At 43.8% G+C, this 20403-nt stretch overlaps 1 long non-coding RNA gene across 3 annotated transcripts in view; it reads left to right on the top strand.

Annotated features, from left to right (window-relative positions):
* Nucleotides 1–20403, top strand: part of LOC121584708 — a 30583-nt gene that overhangs the window by 670 nt on the left and 9510 nt on the right. The window contains exons 2-3 of one of the 3 annotated variants that reach the window (XR_006003751.2): nucleotides 10467–10574; nucleotides 11752–11775. This is a non-coding gene — a long non-coding RNA (uncharacterized LOC121584708). Of the gene's footprint in view, nucleotides 1–10466; nucleotides 10575–11736; nucleotides 11776–20403 lie in introns of those variants that run through there. The other 2 variants (XR_006003750.2, XR_006003752.2) reach the window with 2 other exon arrangements.

The following is a 20403-nucleotide window of genomic DNA, read 5'->3' as shown; positions in this document are numbered from 1 at the left end:
GCTTTAGTTCTAGAAATTCTTTCTGAGTGAAGGCTTTCCTGTATTTGTTCACTGATGGCTTAGTTGAGTGTACTATAACTGCAATTAATGACCCTATTTTCCACCTACCTTTTAGTAAAATGACTGTTTATAAAGAAGATGATAGTATAAATGTAAAAGACAGAGCCTATTTGTGTGGTTATTATGACGTGTGTATATGCGTGTGAGAGAATGCGTGCTAGGCACAGTTTGTCTTAAAGAGAGCATGTGTGCTCTAAACAGAGGGTATGTGTGCTCTAAACAGAGGGTATGTGTGCTCTAAACAGAGGGTATGTGTGCTCTAAACAGAGGGTATGTGTGCTCTAAACAGAGGGTATGTGTGCTCTAAACAGAGGGTATGTGTGCTCTAAACAGAGGGTATGTGTGTGAGACACTTTTTAAAAGGATGAATGTGTGAAAGAGAGAGACAGAGAGATTGTGTACAGTAGACGAAGTATGTGTGTGTGTGCATGTGTGCATCCGTGCACGTTTCCCTGTGTGTGTTTCATAACGCTGGTTCCTGGGAATGTTGGCTGCGCCCAGTAGCAGTAGCAGGAGTAGTTGTTGTTTGACTGGGAGGAACTGAGCCAGACAGTGGACAAAAGCATCCAGCCCCATCCAGACAAAGACAGCCAGGGCAGGTCAGCCATTAGAGCAGTGGCTGGGGAGAGGATAGGTCAACCAGCTGCTGCTCAGTGTGCTGGAGGAGGGGACGCCTGGCCCGGGGTTAGAGGGGACACCTGGCCCGGGGTTAGAGGGGGCGCCTGGCCCGGAGTTAGAGGGGGCCATGGTTCACTTTGAGACCGGCTTCTTAAAGAGCAAACCACTTCTCTCCCTCTCTTCTCCCCCCCTGACTCTAGTTGTACACAGAAAACATGAATGTGCTGTGAAGTAGTAATGTGAAGTAAGAAATGCAGCATAGAAGAAAGAAGATGTATAAACAGCAGTGAAAGAGGAAGAGAGAGAAGAGTTTATTTATGAGAAAGGCTGGTGTTTGTTTTTTCAGCGGCTTGTGTGTGTGTGGGGGGTGGATATGTTGAGTTACAGGAAATACAGCCGGTCCCTAACTATCTTTTTTGTCGTGTCTGCTTTTGACCAAAGCCCTTAATCCACTACAAAAGCTGTCTGAGAGAGGGACTAGTAACACCAAAAACATTGCCTAAATCACATGAACAAACCGGCAGTGACACAGAGAAAGGCTTATGACAACAACAACAAAATACCACAACAAGTATTAAAAAAACATCTACAATAATACCTGGACACTACACTGATGACACTAGAAAAGCAGCTTTAAAAACAGCTTTAAAAACAAATGTTATAGCTGCACAGCTGTGAACTACAGACAGGCAGCACACTTTTGACTCCATAGGCATTGTTAAAAACAGCTATGAATTTGGAGAACGTCAACAGAAAAAAAGCATTTGATGTGCATGTGTGTACCACATCCCCAGGATATAGACTCTCTGACTCAGACAGACATGCTGAAAGGCCCAGTACAAGTAGTCCTTTGAGATGCCTTTACATGTAGAGTCTTGTTACTCTGAGTCACATGTCACTTGTTGATCTTTGAGTCCTGGCGACTGAGATATGAGTGTATGTTTCGGGTGTCTGGGTGTAGTATGGCCTACCCTGCACAGGAACTAGACTTTGCTCTGAGGCTGGAGCTTAAGCCCGTAGCACCAGCTCCCTCTCGGGCCCCTTTACCTGGATTTGAATAGAAACCAGACAGCGATTCCCCCCTCTCTGTCACCACTCCCGCGCTGGACAATGAGGATTTGTTAGCGCTCAGCCGTGAATCATGCTGAAACAAAGCACATAGCCACGCAGCCCAGCCCAGCATAGCACAGAGCAGAGCAGAGTGGGGCGGGCAGGCAGGGCGCCAGCAGGGGGGCCAGGGGGTTTGCGGGGGTGGGATTAGCAGACGAGGGCTCAGGGTAGGGGGATGGGGGTTGAAATGGACAGGAAATGACTGGCTTTGATGAAGCAGTGGCAGATTCTCGCTCCCTAAAACGGGACACAGAGGCTCTTCCAGGTCCTTTCCACAGCTGTAAAAACCTGTCTGAGCAGAAAATGTCACCACACCTCAAGGCCTCGTCTGTCACCTCCCTCTGGTTAAGACCCTACACAGGTGCTGTACAAACACTCACAAAAATCTCCTATTTAGTGCATCTCTCTCTCTCTCTCACTCACTCACTCACTCACGCATTCACTCACACACTCACACTCACACTCACTCACACCTCACACTCACACTCACACTCACACTCACACTCACACTCACAATCTCCATCCCTGATCACACCGTTGGAATCCGGTTAGTGTAGATGACCCATTTCCACTTGACATCAGCACCCTGCATAGACATCTTACTGTAGCAAAACCGCAGACTTCACTATTCAAATTTAGAAATTGTGCATAAACATTTTAAAACCAAAAAGACAGTGGAGAATGTTCCGACCAGTACGGTTCTTACATCAAAGTAAAAGGGGCCCAGATGATGAGATAACTCTGAAGTGTGAAATCTGAATTTGGCATGCTTACAGTGAATAGTAATTTGTCGTGTTAAGTGTAACCGAAATTGGCTTTTCAGTTTCCTGAAAGGAACTCTGTGTGGATAAGAAGGGTTACTTGTCATCGCTCTGTGCCTGATCGGAGATCACAGAAGGAAAAGGGAGGATTCTCAACTTCCTATTCTACTCCTACAGGGTTCCAGTCTGTCTACCTACTCTAAAATCCATGTTTTAATGATTATTAGGCTGTTTTACAAGAAATGGATGGGGTCTGGATTATTTCCTTTGAAGTTGAATCATTTTGTTGTTGCACTGAGAATTACTCATCATTGTATTATCAGGAAACATAAATCAGTTAAATAATAGAAATGCTGTATATCACAAACTGAGGCTCCATCCTACAGCCTCCTTCCTCCTCCGCTATGCTGAAGCAGAGAGCAGAGAGCGTAATGTGTGTTTGTGTGTTCAGTGAATATCAGGGTGGATTAGGAGTCCCGTCTGGCTGTGTTAGCGCAGACCAGACAGGGGCAGCAGATACAGGCCGCAGGCTGGTCATCTGCCTCTCAGACCCACATTGCTCTGATGTGCACGTCTCTTCCCATTACAATCAGACGCCACATTACATCAGCTGAGAGGCCAGGGAGCCGCTGTCTGCATATACATTCCCTCTCCACAGACTCTTCTCCCAATAACCTAACACTGTCACACCACCACCATCACCATCCTCCTGGCATCCATCGCCTGGTTCAAGGTAATACTATTCAACTATCACCTTAGGTAACATTCACTGAGGTCAAGTCCCTATATCAAACCATAACTCTTCTATTCCCGGTGTACTGATAAGCTATAACATGTATTTCCGAGCCCTCCATCAGTTTGCAGCTGGCTGACAGACCAGGTCTGTTTGCAGGCCGTCAGGCCAGGCCGGTATATCATTGGCTATGGAGTGAAAAGCAGGCTCAGCAACAGACAAGGGCTGTGGGGAAAGCTCTATAATCAGCATGGATTAGCAGATGATAAATCATGTGTTCACAGAAGTATACTGTCAGTGCTTTGAGGGAGCGAGAGACAGAGAGAGAAAGGGGTGGGAGGGAGGGAGATAGAGGAAGAGAGAGGGGGGAGAGGGAGAGAGAGAGAGAGAGAGAGAGAGAGAGAGGGGGAGAGGGAGAGAGAGAGGAAGAGAGAGGGGGGGAGAGGGAGAGAAGGATCATGAGAGAGCGAGGGAGAGAGAGAGAGAGAGTGAGAGAGAGATGAGGGAGAGGGGGAGAATGAGAGAGGGAAAACGAAAGGTAGAAAGGGAGAGAAGGATAGAAAAAGTGGAAGAGAAAGACACATTACGGATGTTTTTGCTGTAATTTAAAATGGAAAAATACAATAATGCTGTCTACCACGTCAGCGAAAAGGAGAGAGAAAGGGGAGAGTAAAATTCAAAGCTCTGCCAACACTCTAGTTAATACAATCTTCTGCCTGTCAGATTACCTACTTTAATCCAGAAAGGTTAAACGCCTCTTAGAAATATGAAAGGAGACATGAATTCAGTTGAGATTTCCTCTTGCAGCAAGAGGAGGAAAGTGCCTGGAAGAGGGGTTAAGACTCATGCAACTAACTCACTCTCTGGATCAATGCTGTCAACTCTACTCCCTTGACTGGTTACACCTCAACAGATAGCTACATGTACTATATGAGCCAAAAGGAGTCCTTGCATTTATCTAATGCCTGGCATGGAGGTTTATTAATGGCACAGGACATCAGAGCTGTAATGTGCTATTTTAATTCAATAAAATCAGTGATATTATGAGTGACACTGATTGAGCCTTGGCTTGCCAATAGGCGTGCCAATCCCTGACTATGCATACACTCAGCTATGCATACATAGAATGGTAGAGACTAAGTTATCAGGGCAGAGTGGACTGTGATGAGGCGGGGGCCTCAATGTCATCAGTGTGCTGCTGGGACTGGAGCTCACGTTGTGACACAGAGACAGACTACTGAGGAATAGAGATGCTTAGCTCTCTGAGTGGTCCTTACACTGACTGATGGGTACAGTTTGTCCTCTTAGTTTTACACAGGATGATGTGGCAATTTCTAAGCTCAGACGATAAGATGCCAATGGGTCAGAGCAGAGGCCCACACGTGAACTACTGACATGCAGAGAAGACAAAAGGGTTCCTGGCAACATTTACAGTCATCATGCTCATCCCTGGGCGGCAGATAGCCTAGCGGTTAAGAGCGTTGGGCCAGTAACTGAAAGGTCACTAGTTCAAATCCCTGAGGTGGAAAAATATGGAAAAATATGCCTGGGCAAGACACTTAACCTGAAACAACAACTGCTCCCCGGGCGCCGATTACGTTGATTAAGACAGCCCCCCACACCTCTCTGATTCAAAAGGGTTGAGTTAAATGTGGAAGACACATTTCGGTTGAATGCATTCAGTTGTGCAACTGACTAGGTAACTGTGGAATAACCAAGCCCATTCTACTGAGAATGAGGATAGACTTGGCGTGCCAATACCTGCCATGAGGAAACACAGCTCCAAGATTAAAAAAAGTCGATCTATATTCAGGTCATTCCCATGCTGGCTCACCCCACTGGCTCCCAGTGATAACAGAAACATGAAATCAGCAATCCCTCCCTGCTATTTTAAATCTCACTGTGTGAGACATCCCTCCTTGAGCCACCAGCGGGGGGTGGAGAGGCAGGTGGGAGGGGAGGAGGAGAGTAGAGAGGGTGGGGAAGGAGAGATGGCGGGCGGCTGCATGCTTTATTTATTGTGATCCAGAGTGCATTGAGTGCAAACAGTCAGCAGAGGAAAAATGCTAATCCTCTGGGCTTGGAGATGATGCCATGACTGCACTGCGTCTACACGGCATCTTAAAGATGGATTATGCACCGTAAACAAGTGTTGTGTAACCTTTTGTTTGAGTCAGCCTTGAGGGAAAAAGTACGAAAAAGTAGTATGAAAATGTATGCACTCACTACTGTAAGTCACTCTTCGATAAGAGTGTCTGCTAATTGACTAAAATGTAAATGTAGGAAACATTTTTCTGTGTTCAGAGAAATAAATCAAATCAAATCAAATTATATTTGCTACATGCGCCGAATACAACAGGTGTAGACATTACAGTGAAATGCTTACTTACAAGCCCTTAACCATTAAAGCATTTATTTATTTTTCAATAAAAAAGTAAAATAAAAAAAGTGTTAAGTAAAAAACTAAAAGCAAATAACTAAAGAGCAGCAGTAAAATAAAATAACAGTAGGGAGGCTATATACAGGGGGTACCGGTGCAGAGTCAATGTGCGGGGGCACCGGCTAGTCGAGGTAATTGAGGTAATATGTACATGTGGGTAGAGTTAAATATGTCTGTTATGCATTCTATAACAACTTAATTAACACATCTTCAAATAAACTGTCCATAAACTGTCCCTTTATGTTAGTAATCTTCAAAACTGCTCAGAGAAAGAGATTCAAATACATATTCATCAGCTTAACCACTCCTGATTAACACGAGCCAGTGCTGCTTCACATCTGAAAGTGGACAGTGACATATTCTGAACTCTACTCAGTGGATCACTCTAGCAGAGCCAGTCTGAGGTGACAGGACCTATCCAGTAGATCACTGTGGGGTCAAAGGTGAACAGATGATATGAGATGAAAGACAGTGGGAGTGATCAAATAAAATCAAACTTTATTTGTCACATGCACTGAATACAACAGGTGCAGACCTTACCATGAAATGCTTACTTACAAGCCCTTAACCAACAATGCAGTTCAAGAAAGAGTTAAGAAAATATTTACCAAATAAACTAAAGTAAAAAATAATCAAAAGTATCACAATAAAATAACAATAACAAGGCTATATACAGGGGGTACCGGTACCGAGTCAATGTGCGGGGGTACAGGTTAGTCGAGGTAATTTGTACATGTAGGTAGGGGTAAAGTGAATATGTATAGATAATAGACAGTGGGTAGCAGCAGTGTAAAAACAAATGGAGGGGGGGGGTCAATGTAAATAGTCCGGGTGGCCATTTGATTAATTGTTCAGCAGTCTTATGGCTTGGGGGTAGAAGCTGTTAAGGAGCCTTTTGGTACCGCTTGCCGTGCGGTAGCAGAGAGAACAACCTATGACTTGGGTGACTGGAGTCTTTGACAATTTTTTGGGCCTTCCTCTGACACCGCCTAGTATATAGGTCCTGGATGGTAGGAAGCTTGACCCCAGTGATGTACTGGGCCGTACGCACTACCCTCTGTAGCGCCTTACGGTCAGATGCCGAGCAGTTGCCATACCAAGCGGTGATGCAACCGGTCAGGATGCTCTCGATGGTGCAGCTGTATAACTTTTTGAGGATCTGGGGACCCATGCCAAATCTTTTCAGTCACCTGAGGGGGAAAAGGTGTTGTCGTTCCCTCTTCACGACTGTCTTGGTGTGTTTGGACCATGATAGTTTGTTGGTGATGTGGACACCAAGGAACTTGAAACTCTCGACCCGCTCCAATACAGCCCCGTCCTGTAGTCCACGATCAGCTCCTTTGTCTTGCTCACATTGAGGGAGAGGTTGTTGTCCTGGCACCACACTGCCAGGTCTCTGACCTCCTCCCTATAGGCTGTCTCATCGTTGTCGGTGATCAGGCCTACCAATGTTGTGTCGTCAGCAAACTTCTGGTTGGGATATGTACGTACGGTCACTGTGGGGTCGATGCCGTCGATGCACTTATTGATGAAGCCGATGACTGAAGTGGTATACTCCTCAATGCCATTGGATGAATCCCGGAACATATTCCAGTCTGTGCTAGCAAAACAGTCCTGTAGCGTAGCATCCGCGTCATCTGACCACTTCCGTATTGAGCGAGTCACTGGTACTTCCTGCTTTAGTTTTTGCTTGTAAGCAGGAATCAGGAGGATAGAATTATGGTCAGATTTGGCAAATGGAGGGCGAGGGAGAGCTTTGTATGCGTCTCTGTGTGTGGCGTAAAGGTGGTCTAGAGTTTTTTACTCTGGTTGCACATGTGACATGCTGGTATAAATGAAGTAAAACGGATTTAAGTTTGCCTGCATTAAAGTCCCCGGCCACTAAGAGCGCTGCTTCTGGATGAGCATTTTCTTGTTTGCTTATGGCCTTATACAGCCATTATCTCACTAGATCAGTAGAGAGAAAGCTAGAGAGAGAGAGAGAGAGAGAGAGAGAGAGATGATGATGATGTCCGATCCCAACACATTGACAACTGCTTTTACACAATAGAGCATTCCAGTCTGTGAGAAGGGAGAATGATAGCCAGCTGCAGTGGATGTGTGAGGAGAGAGAAATTGAACCGTAAAAGAAACAGCCCAGTATACGGACTGAGGGAAGTGATCTAGTACCATTTTATAAAACTAAGACACTCTCTCTGTAAATAGTTATGTCTTCTTACAGTACTAGCTAAGCTCTTCCCTTTGTGTGAAGGAAGAGGTTAACTGTGACAGCATGAAGTGTTAAATAGCGCTGCCTGAGAACGTTGAGGGTTAACTCTAAGTATGCTTTTTGGCATTAAAGATAAAAAATGTCTCTGGCTGGCACGCTTAGCGATGGAAATGAAACACCCAGAGCCTTGGCAGCGTCAGTGGTGGCACGTGGAGGGTTCTGGAGGCTTGGCGTGGCGGACTGGGGCTTGGCACTCTGCCTGGGAGAGATCTCCAAGTAGTAGTCCCTCAGCGCTGGGGGTGGTCCTTCCTTCCACCTGAGCCTCAGAGTATCACACCATATCATATAATACTACACCCAGTTGCTACAACTGTGCAGCTAGCTAGCCACTAGCTACTCCACTACGAAACTATAACAGACATCAAGTATCACTACACCATAGCGTGACACTTAACATGATACTAGCCCACTTCACCACTAAATCAAATTAAAAATATGTAATTTAGAAGAGGGATGTCCAATTCTGCAAGTTAATAACTTGTTAGATCTGACTGAAGAGCACAAGCTCTGACTGGCATGGCAATTAAGGCATATTTGTTGGATTTTATTTGAGTTTTCTAACAAAATTCAGACCACTTCATTAAATGTGTCTTTAAGAAGCTATAAAATTAAATGACAGTGTCCAAGGTCATTGTGTAATGCTGACAGACAGTCAGAGATGTAGTGGGATGTGTATGTCAGAGCATGTCGTAGGCCGTTAGAGACTCAGGAGATGATTTTTGAACTGGCATGTAAACAGTGTCAGATTAAAGGGATACTTCGGGATTTTGACAATGAGGCCCTTTATCTACCCCAGAGTCAGATACCCATAGACTTCCAGTCATTGCGCTAACGCTAGTTAGCATTGGCTCGCAAAACTACCTCTAACTTCCTTCATACTGGACAGAGACATAAAAATGGTATCCATGAGCTCATCTGACTCTGGGGAAGTACATAAAATCCTGAATTATCCCGTTAAAAGCAGGTAGAGTATGTGACAAAGTGCTCTCACACATTCCCACTGTCAAATATATGTGTTTAAATGCAGTCTCCTCATGTCTACTGTAGATTGTTTTAGATCAAATGTTAATAAGACACAGATTGCCTGGCCTTGTTTCTTAGTGTCAGATAGGTAGAATCCAGGATCCTGTTTATGGACTTGAGCACCATGACGTCAGCCAGTCAGAGAGTACACTGTGTGCCATTCTCATTGTCTGACCTCTGGAATGTGCTGACAGTGCAGGGTTCACGTTGGTTCAGTGAGTGTTACAGATAAATCCAGTTCACTCTGTGACTCTGTCTCTCTCTCTCTCTCTCTCTCTCTCTCTCTCTCTCTCTCTCTCTCTCTCTCTCTCTCTCTCTCTCTATTTATAAGTAAGTATGTGTGGATTTTGGGATTCTGTGTTCTGTATGCAAACAGGACAGGTCAGTCAAATGAAAAGAGAGGAAAGAGATATTCCTAAATGAAAAGCCCCTGTGTGTCTGGGGCAAACAGCCAACATGTACAAGTGCATAGGAAGGTAGGGAACCACAGCCAACCCAAAGCCAGGATCATTTTGGGAGTGGGCCTCAATCTCTGACCAGGCTGAAAAACAATCACTGCTTATTTTGAAACTCAAGATCCTCTCTAGGAAATGAGGATGACATGAGAGAAAAATGCTTTTCCAACCATTTTTGGTTAATCATCAAAATTGCTACAGAAAATAACTTTCATGGGATATATGAAATTAGATTGAATGACAACATAATACTGTAAAGTGATAGTGAAGTCTCAGTGAACTGTGTCAGAATGCTAAATATTAATAGTCTATTAATTCAACCAACTGAGCACTTCATTCTTTCTGCACAGTATGGGTGATGGTGGGTCTCTTAAAGCAGCCTGAAGGTGTAGAGACAACGCTACTGTGTCAAACCCTGAGGTCTGGAGAACCAATCAATTATATCATTATTTTATGTTTGATAGAACGAACAGAGACAGGAAGCCTCTAATCCACTGCTCTATACCGAGACATATTCTAAAACCAAAAATATCCCTCTAATTAGTTGCATTATATTCCATCATTTTTGTATTTCCCACCCATCCTAAATACCAGATGTGTGTGCCAAAAGAATAGAAAAATTACAAATGCAAGAGAACTGTCTCAAATCCCTGCTGCATGTTACACAGTTAAGAGGAGCAGCCCAATGGGAGAGTCCGTTAAGAAAACATGACTGCATGAGTCTCCAACCTCAAAGAGGCTAACACAGTAAGATGCTGCGTTCCCTTTGCAGTGCAGAGCAGGGGCTGGGGTTAGGAGCAGGGTAGCGGGAACAGCCGTCAAACTACTAACAACGCTGCAGTGCAATGGTTTAGGCTGTAAAGGATTTTTCTTCAAATAACCATCATGCTATAATCCCATTTTCTCCAAGTAATTTTTTGAGGATTGATTGGCTTGATGTATTGGATTTTATATTCATGCTCTTTCTTCTTCTCTGTCTGTTTTCCCCACATCACAGCTGACTGGGATGTGTGAGGAGGAGAGGTGTGTGAGGAGGAGAGGAGTGTGAGGATGGAAGATGCTGGGGGAGAGAGGAGCGCTGCTCTGGGCTCAGTGAGAGTGAGAGGTGAGAGTCTTGTTCACAGCAGAAGAGGAAGATGATAATAGAATTCTCCACAGCTGCAGGAACGAGGAAACCCAACACCATGACTCTCCACTCCTCTCCTGCTGGCACCCTATCAACACCAGCATGGGTGGTAACAAACTGGGAATCCACATTGTAATGAGCAGCCTCCTACAGTGGGGGAAAAAGTATTTAGTCAGCCACCAATTGTGCAAGTTCTCCCACTTAAAAAGATGAGAGAGGCCTGTCATTTTCATCATAAAATCCAGAAAATCATTTTCTATGGGGTTGAGATCTGGAGACTGGCTAGGCCACTCCAGGACCTTGAAATGCTTCTTACGAAGCCACTCCTTCGTTGCCCGGGCGGTGTGTTTGGGATCATTGTCATGCTGAAAGACCCAGCCACGTTTCATCTTCAATGCCCTTGCTGATGGAAGGAGGTTTTCACTCAAAATCTCACGATACATGGCCCCATTCATTCTTTCCTTTACACGGATCAGTCGTCCTGGTCCCTTTGCAGAAAAACAGCCCCAAAGCATGATGTTTCCACCCCCATGCTTCACAGTAGGTATGGTGTTCTTTGGATGCAACTCAGCATTCTTTGTCCTCCAAACACGACGAGTTGAGTTTTTACCAAAAAGTTCTATTTTGGTTTCATCTGACCATATGACATTCTCCCCAATCCTCTTCTGGATCATCCAAATGCACTCTAGCAAACTTCAGACGGGCCTGGACATGTACTGGCTTAAGCAGGGGGACATGTCTGGCACTGCAGGATTTGAGTCCCTGGCGGCGTAGTGTGTTACTGATGGTAGGCTTTGTTACTTTGGTCCCAGCTCTCTGCAGGTCATTCACTAGGTTCTGGGATTTTTGCTCACCGTTCTTGTGATCATTTTGACCCCACGGGGTGAGATCTTGCGTGGAGCCCCAGATCGAGGGAGATTATCAGTGGTCTTGTATGTCTTCCATTTCCTAATAATTGCTCCCACAGTAGATTTCTTCAAACCAAGCTGCTTACCTATTGCAGATTCAGTCTGGTGCAGGTCTACAATTTTGTTTCTGGTGTTCTTTGACAGCTCTTTGGTCTTGGCCATAGTGGAGTTTGGAGTGTGACTGTTTGAGGTTGTGGACAGGTGTCTTTTATACTGATAACAAGTTCAAACAGGTGCCATTAATACAGGTAACGAGTGGAGGACAGAGGAGCCTCTTAAAGAAGAAGTTACAGGTCTGTGAGAGCCAGAAATCTTGCTTGTTTGTAGGTGACCAAATACTTATTTTCCACCATAATTTGCAAATAAATTCATTAAAAATCCTACAATGTGATTTTCTGGATTTTTGATGAAAATTACAGGCCTCTCTCATCTTTTTAAGTGGGAGAACTTGCACAATTGGTGGCTGACTAAATACTTTTTTTCCCCACTGTATATCTGCAGGGCTGGAAACAGCAGCCTATATTGTGTGATGTAGTGGTTGCTGATCTAAGGACATGAGAGTGAAAACTAAAGGATGAGAACTTTCTCCTGGTGCCCTCGGTAAACATTCAACGCTGTCGGTGAGTTTGAGCATCTGTCCAAAACCATCGACCGTTAAATGTACCCTGAGGGCCACCGTTAAAGAGACACCTGGCAAGAAGAGAGAGATGAAGACACTTCCTTTAAATCTTCCCTGCTCCCATGGTGAACAGAATCTTCAGTTACTTCCCATACTGGACTAGTTAAGAGGCCCAACTCTTAAGGCTGCAATAAACATTCATTGCTGTCGGTGGGTTTACATGAGAACAACTCACTGATCAATGAATGCAGACTGCGGTACAAACACCTCAAGGCCTTTATTTCAGCAGCGAGTGATGGGATAGCAGAACGGATAACATGTACAGTCCCTTCAGAAAGTATTAGCCCTTGACTTATTTCACATTTTGTTGTGTTACAGCCCGAATTCAAAATGGATTAAATACTTTTTTTCTCTCACCCATTTCTACACAATACCCCATAATGACAAAGTGAAAACATGTTTTTAGAAATGTTTGCACATTTATTGAAAATGAAATACAGAAATATCTCATTTCACACCACTGAGTCAATACTTGGTAGAAGCAACTTTGACAGCAATTACAGCTGTGAGTCTTTGTGGGTAAATCTCTAAGAGCTTTCCACACCTTGATTGTGCAACATTTGCCCATTATTCTTTTCAAAATTATTCAAGCTCTGTCAAATTCGTTGTTGATCATTGCTACACAACCATTTCCAGGTCTTGCCGTAGATTTAAGTCAAAACTGTAACTCGGACACTAAGGAACATTCACTGTCTTCTTCGTAAGCAACTCCAGTGTAGATTTGGCCTTGTGTTTTAGGTTATTGTCCTGCTGAAAGGTGAATTCATCTCCCAGTGTCTGGTGGAAAGCAGTCTGAACCAGGTTTACCTCTAGGATATTACCTGTGCTTAGGTTCAGTTTCTTTTTATCATGAAGAACTCCCCAGTCCTTAACGATTACAAGCATACCCATAACATAATGCAGCCACCACTATGCTTGAAAATATGGAGAGTGGTATTCAGTAATGTGTATCGTATTGGATTTGCCCCCAAACATAACATTTTGTGTGAATTGCTTTGCCAAATTTTTTGCAGTATTACTTTAGTGCCTTGTTGCAAACAGGATGCATGTTTTGGAATATGTTTTATTCTGTACAGGCTTCGTTCTTTTCACTCTGTCAATTAGGTTAGTAATGTGGAGTAACTACAATGTTGTTGATCCATCCTCAGTTTTCTACTATCACAGCCATTAAACTCTGTAACTGTTTTAAAGTCACCATTTATAGAATAACTATTTTAAAAGTAATGATGTTGGTTATAAGATGAAAGCTTATTTTTATCAAATCAAATCAAATCTTATTTGTCACATACACGTGTTTAGCAGATGTTATTGCGGGTGTAGCGAAATGCTTGTGCTTCTAGCTCCGACAGTGCAGTAATATCTAACAAGTAATATCTAACAATTTCACAACATATACCCAATAGACAAAAATCTAGTAAGGAATGGAATTTAAGAATATATACACACAGCTGAAGTCGAAAGTTTACATACACCTTAGCCTTATACGTTTAAACAGTTTTTCACAATTCCTGGTCTTAGGTCAGTTAGAGTCACCACTTTATTTTAAGAATGTGAAATGTCAGAATAACAGCAGAGAGAATGATTATTTCAGCTTTTATTTCTTTCATCACATTCCCAGTGGGTCAGAAGTTTACATACACTCAATTAATATTTGGTAGCATTGCCTTTAAAAATTTTTAACTTGGGTCAAACGTTTCGGGTAGCCATCCACAAGCTTCCCACAATAAGTTGGGTGAATTTTGGCCCATTCCTCCTGACAGAGCTGGTATAACTGAGTCAGGTATTGTAGGCCTCCTTGCTCTCACACGCTTTTTTTAGTTCTGCCCACAAATGTTCTATAGGATTGAGGTCAGGGCTTTGTGATGGCCACTCCAATACCTTGACTTTGTTGTCCTTAAGCTATTTTGCCACAACTTTGGAAGTGTGCTTGGGGTCATTGTCCATTTGGAAGACCCATTTGTGACCAAGCTTTAACTTCCTGACTGATGTCTTGAGATGTTGCTTCAATATATCCACATAATTTTCCTTCCTCATCATGCCATCTATTTTGTGAAGTGCACCAGTCCCTCCTGCAGCAAAGCACCCCCACAGCATGATGCTGCCACCCCCGTGCTTCACAATTGGGATGGTGTTCTTCGGCTTGCAAGTCCCCCCTTTTTCCTCCAAACATAACGATGGTCATTATGGCCAAACAGTTCTATTTCTGTTTCATCAGACCAGAGGGCATTTCTCCAAAACGTACGATATTTGTCCCCATGTGCAGTTGCAAACCGTAGTCTGCTTTTTTATGGCGCTTTTGGAGCAGTGGCTTCTTCCTTGCTGAGCGGCCTTTCAGGTTATGTCGATATAGGACTCGTTTTACTGTGGATATAGATACTTTTGTACCCGTTTCCTCCAGCATCTTCACAAGGTCCTTTGCTGTTGTTCTGGGATTGATTTGCACTTTTCGCACCTAAGTACATTCATCTCTAGGAGACACAACGCGTCTCCTTCCTGAGCGGTATGACGGCTGCGTGGTCCCATGGTGTTAATACTTGCGTACTATTGTTTGTACAGATGAACGTGGTACCGTCAGGCATTTGGAAATTGCTCCCAAGGATGAACCAGACTTGTGGAGGTCTACAATTCTTTTTCTGAGGTCTTTGCTGATTTCGTTTGATTTCCCCATGATGTCAAGCAAAGAGGCACTGAGTTTGAAGGTAGGCCTTGAAATACATCCACAGGTACACCTCCAATTGACTCAAATGATGTCAATTAGCCTATCAGAAGCTTCTAAAGCCATGACATCATGGGGGGGGTGCACCCTCTGCTGTTTCCTGAAGTCCACGATCATCTCCTTTTGTTTTGCTGACGTTGAGTGAGAGGTTATTTTCCTGGCACCACACTCCCAGAGCCCTCACTTCCTCCCTGTAGGCGGTCTCGTCATTGTTGGTAATCAAGCCTACTACTGTTGTGTCATTTGCAAACTTGATGATTGAGTTGGAGGCATGCGTGGCCACACAGTCATGGGTGAACAGGGAGTACAGGAGGGGGCTGAGCACGCACACTTGTGGGGCCCCAGTGTTGAGGATCAGCGAAGTGGAGATGTTGTTTCGTACCTTCACCACCTGGGGGCGGCCCATCAGGAAGTCCAGGACCCAGTTGCACAGGGCGGGGTTCAGACCCAGGACCTCGAGCTTAATGATGAGCTTAGAGGGTACTATGGTGTTGAATGCTGAGCTATAGTCAATGAACAGCATTCTTACATAGGTATTCCTCTTGTCCAGATGGGATAGGGCAGTGTGCAGTGTGATGGCAATTGCATCGTCTGTGGATCTATTGGGGCGGTAAGCAAATTGAAGTGGGTCTAGGGTGACAGGTAAGGTAGAGGTGATATGATCCTTGACTAGTCTCTCAAAGCACTTCATGATGACAGTTGTGAGTGCTACGGGGTGATAGTCATTTAGTTCAGTTACCTTTGCTTTCTTGGGTACAGGAACAATGGTGGCCATCTTGAAGCATGTGGGAACAGCAGACTGGGAAAGGGAGAGATTGAATATGTCCGTAAACACACCAGCCAGCTGGTCTGCGCATGCTCTGAGGACACGGCTAGGGATGCCGTCTGGGCCGGCAGCCTTGCGGGGGTTGACATGCTTCAATGTCTTACTCACGTCAGCCACGGAGAAGGAGAGGCCACAGTCCTTGGTAGTGGGCCTCGTCGGTGGCGCTGTGTTATCCTCAAAGCAGGCGAAGAAGGTGTTTAGCTTGTCTGGAAGCGAGACGTCAGTGTCAGCGACGTGGCTGGTTTTCCTTTTGTAGTCCGTGATTGTCTGTAGACCCTGCCACATACGTCTCGTGTCTGAGCCGTTGAATTGCGACTTTGTCTCTATACTGATGTTTTGCCAGTTTAATTTCCTTGCGGAGTGAGTAGCTACACTGTTTGTATTCTGCCATATTCCCAGTCACCTTGCCCTGGATAAGAGCGTCTGCTAAATGACTGAAATGTAAATGTAAATGTTAAATGCAGTGGTTCACGCTTTCAGTTTCGCGCGAATGCTGCCATCTATCCACGGTTTCTGGTTAGTAAAGGTTTTAATAGTCACAGTTGGCACAACATCACCTATACACTTCCTGATAAACTCAGTCACCGTATCCGTGTATTCGTCGATGTTATTCTCGGAGGCGACCCGAAACATATCTCAGTCCGTGTGATCAAAACAATCTTGAAGCATGGATTCCAATTGGTCAGACCAGCGTTGAATAGTCCTTAGCATGGGTACTTCCTGTTTGAGTTTCTGCCTATAGGAAGGAAGGAGCAAAATGGAGTCGTGGTCAGATTTGCCGAAAGGAGGGCGGGGGAGGGCCTTATAACCATCCCGGAAGTTCGAATAGCAATGGTCGAGGATTTTAGCAGCGCGGGTACAACGGTCGATATGTTGATATGACTTCGGCAGCCTAGTCCTCAAATTTGCTTTGTTAAAATCCCCGGCTACAGTAAATGCAGCCTCAGGATATGTGGTTTCCAGTTTGCATAAAGTCCAGTGAAGTTCTTTGAGGGCCGTCGCGGTATCAGCTTGAGGGGGGATATACACGGCCATGACTATAACCGAAGACAATTCTCTTGGGAGATAATATGGTCGGCATTTGATTGTGAGGTATTCTAGGTCGGGTGAACAGAAGGACTCAAGTTCCTGTATGTTACTACAATTACACCATGAGTCGTTAATCATGAAACACACACCTCCACCCGTCTGCTTCCCGGAGAGATATTTATTCCTGTCTGCGCGATGAACTGAGAACCCATCTGGCTGGACCGATTTCGACAGAATATCCTCAGAGAGCCATGTTTCCGTGAAACAAAGTATGTTACAGGCCTTGGTGTCTCTCTGGAAATAAATCCTTGCCCGGAGCTCGTCGAGCTTGTTAACCAGAGCAAACAAAGGATCTGCTTCGGGAAAGTCGTATTCCTGGTCGTAATGCTGGTGAATTACCGCCAATCTGATATCCAATAGTTTTTCCCAACTGTATGTAATGATACAAAACACTTTCTGAGCTAATAATGTAAAAAATAATACATAAAAAAACAAAATACCACAAAGTTTCCTAAGAGCTAGTCGCGAGGCCGCCATCATCGTCGGCGCCAGACTCTTATAGTAATAATACTTGTTCACGTTAAATTTTACCACTTCAGATTCTACAAAATAATTAAAGAAAGTTTCTAGCAAAAGCCAGGATAATCACTTCTCACCTGTACATAACTGGAACGTTCTCGTTCGTTTGTTCTTACTTCCTGTTGCAAGGCATTTTGGTACTTGTAGTCAATAGTCAATAGCGTAATCCAATACTAACCAATTCAACAGAAATATGTACTTAGTTCTCTCAATCTTCATCACATTAATTCTAATACAATTACACTACCGGTCAAAGGTTTTAGAACACCTATCATTCAAGGGTTTTTCTTTATTTTTACTATTTTCTACATTGTAAAATAATAGTGAAGACATCAATACTATGAAATCACACATATGGAATCATGTAGTAACACAAAAAGTGTTAAACAAATCAAAATATATTTTATATTTGAGATTCTTCAAATAGCCACCCTTTGACTTGATGACATCTTTGCACACTCTTGGCATTCTCTCAACCAGCTTCATGAGGTAGTCACCTGGAATGCATTTCAATTAACAGGTGTGCCTTCTTAAAAGTTAATTTGTGGAATTTCTTTCCTTCTTTATGTGTTTGAGACAATCAGTTGTGTTGTGACAAGGTAGGGGGGTATACAGAAGATAGCCCTATTTGGTAAAAGACCAAGTCCATATTATGGCAAGAACAGCTCAAATAAGCAAAGAGAAATGACAGTCCATCATTACCTTAAGACATGAAGGTCAGTCAATACAGAACATTTCAAAAACTTTGAAAGTTTCTTCAAGTGCAGTCGCAAAAACCATCAAGCGCTATGATGAAACTGGCTCTCATGAGGACCGCCACAGGAATGGAAGACCCAGAGTTACCTCTGCTGCAGGGGATAAGTTCATTAGAGTTACCAGCCTCAGAAATTAAAGCCCAAATAAATGCTTCACAGAGTTCAAGTAAAAAACACATCTCAACATCAACTGTTCAGAGGAGACTGTGTGAATCAGGCCTTCATGGTCAAATTGCTGCAAAGACACCACTACTAAAGGACACCAATAAGAAGAAGAGACTTTCTTGGGTCAAGAAACACGAGCAATGGACATTAGACCGGTGGAAATGTGTCCTTTGGTCTGATGAGTCCAAATTTGAGATTTCTGGTTCCAACCGCCGTGTCTTTGTGAGACGCCGAGTAGGTGAACAGATGATATCCGCATGTGTGGTTCCCACTGTGAAGCATGGAGGAGAAGGTGTGATGGTGTGGGGGTGCTTTGCTGGTGACACTGTCTGTGATATATTTAGAATTCAAGGCACACTTAACCAGCATGGCTACCACAGCATTCTGCAACGATACGCCATCCCATCTGGTTTGCGGTTAGTGGGACTATAATTTGTTTTTCAACAGGACAATGACCCAAAACACACCTCCAGGCTGTGTAAGGGCTATTTGACCAAGAAGGAGAGTGATGGAGTGCTGCATCAGATGACCTGGCCTCCACATCCCCCGACCTCAACCAAATTGAGATGGTTTGGGATGAGTTGGACCGCAAAGTGAAGGAAAAGCAGCCAACAAGTGCTCAGCATATGTGGGAACTCCTTCAAGACTGTTGGAAAAGCATTCCAGGTGAAGCTGGTTGAGGGAATGCCAAGAGTGTGCAAACCTGTCATCAAGGCAAAGGGTGGCTACTTTGAAGAATCTCAAATATAACATATATTTTGATTTGTTTACACTTTTTTGGTCACATAAAAAACTGAGGGAGATTTTACTGAAATTCTGTTACCAAACTTTGCAACTGCACAATTCTTCCAGTTAGGGCTGACCCCATTTAGTCGACTGGTCGATTGTTTGGCCGATAGGCTGTTGGTCGACTGAGATTTCTTTAGTCAAGCAGTAGCAAAGAAATGTATAATAATCATGGTGTACAAGACACCTGTCTGAGTGGACTGATCCATTGTGGAGGCCGTGGGGATGGTACAGTCCATCACTCTAAGACATGTGCTACTGAAACTGTATATGGTTATATTACATAAGAAGGAATGGTGCAGCACGTATAAAAATAATATTATTTCATAACAAATGCGCTTTCTTCCGCGTTGGATAGCAGTCGCTGTCCGCGGTTCTGAAACATCAGCGCGCTGTCGAATTGGCACCTTTTCCTAGACCATGTTGCTATGTGCATAATAGCAAAGTTACCCAGCATATTGGTGTTGAGAACAATGCAGCGGAGGCAGCAGTGGAGTCAGGAGACGAGAAAACAGCCCTGCACTTAATTGTCTAAGAAAAGTGAGGAGAGAGGAAACCCCAACTTAATTAGGTCTATAATTAACAGCCTAACGGTCAAATGTGCCTGCCTTTTTAGCCTACTTTAATAGCCTACTGATTCCATGGGCACCAAGCCTCACGCAACCACAACATGTCAGATAAATTATTTCACAAATTCGGCTGTTTTTAATCTTTGCTATGATGGCTTTACACTTTTTTGTCATTAGAACATTCTCTCTGGTATTACTTATAACTTATTTAGGGTTGAGTTCAGGTGGGCCCTGGTGCTTCAGCAAACAAAGGAAAGGAGGGCTGCTCAACAACAATGACAAAAATCATGAGAAGGGATTACCAAGAAAAATGTCCAAAATGACTAATTCGAGGTAAAAAGAAGTTGGACCACTCAACAAAAAAGATTGATTTCTTATTGCTCACTTTAATCCATTGTACAGGATGCGGACAGGTGACTGTCAAGGACAGGTGACTGACGCTTGACGTCTTTCTCAGAGTGACCTGACCATTGCACTTAGCTCATATTTATAGCCTATTGGCTCATCGTGAGACAACAATATAAGAAAATTATAATATGTTTTAAGGTAAATGGCAAATTATAGGACAAAATAAAAAGAGAAATAGTGTGTCTCGTTAATCAATAGGCCATGTAAAAATATACATAGTTGATATTTGGGTGTCTGTGAATCCAGAGACACAGAGACCCAAAACATCAAGGCAACAACAATATAGAAACGATGACAGTAAAAATAATCATAGTTTAGCCCCTACGGATCCACAGTGTCTAAGGAGTACTGCCAGAATGCCTCTCTTTGGTTTAGTTTACATACAATA

The sequence above is a fragment of the Coregonus clupeaformis genome, chromosome 16, assembly GCF_020615455.1.
Source record: "Coregonus clupeaformis isolate EN_2021a chromosome 16, ASM2061545v1, whole genome shotgun sequence".
In the NCBI taxonomy this organism is placed as follows: Eukaryota; Metazoa; Chordata; class Actinopteri; order Salmoniformes; family Salmonidae; genus Coregonus; species Coregonus clupeaformis.
The sequence above is the reverse complement of the archived record's forward strand: the minus strand, read 5'-3'. Positions and strand labels throughout refer to the sequence as shown.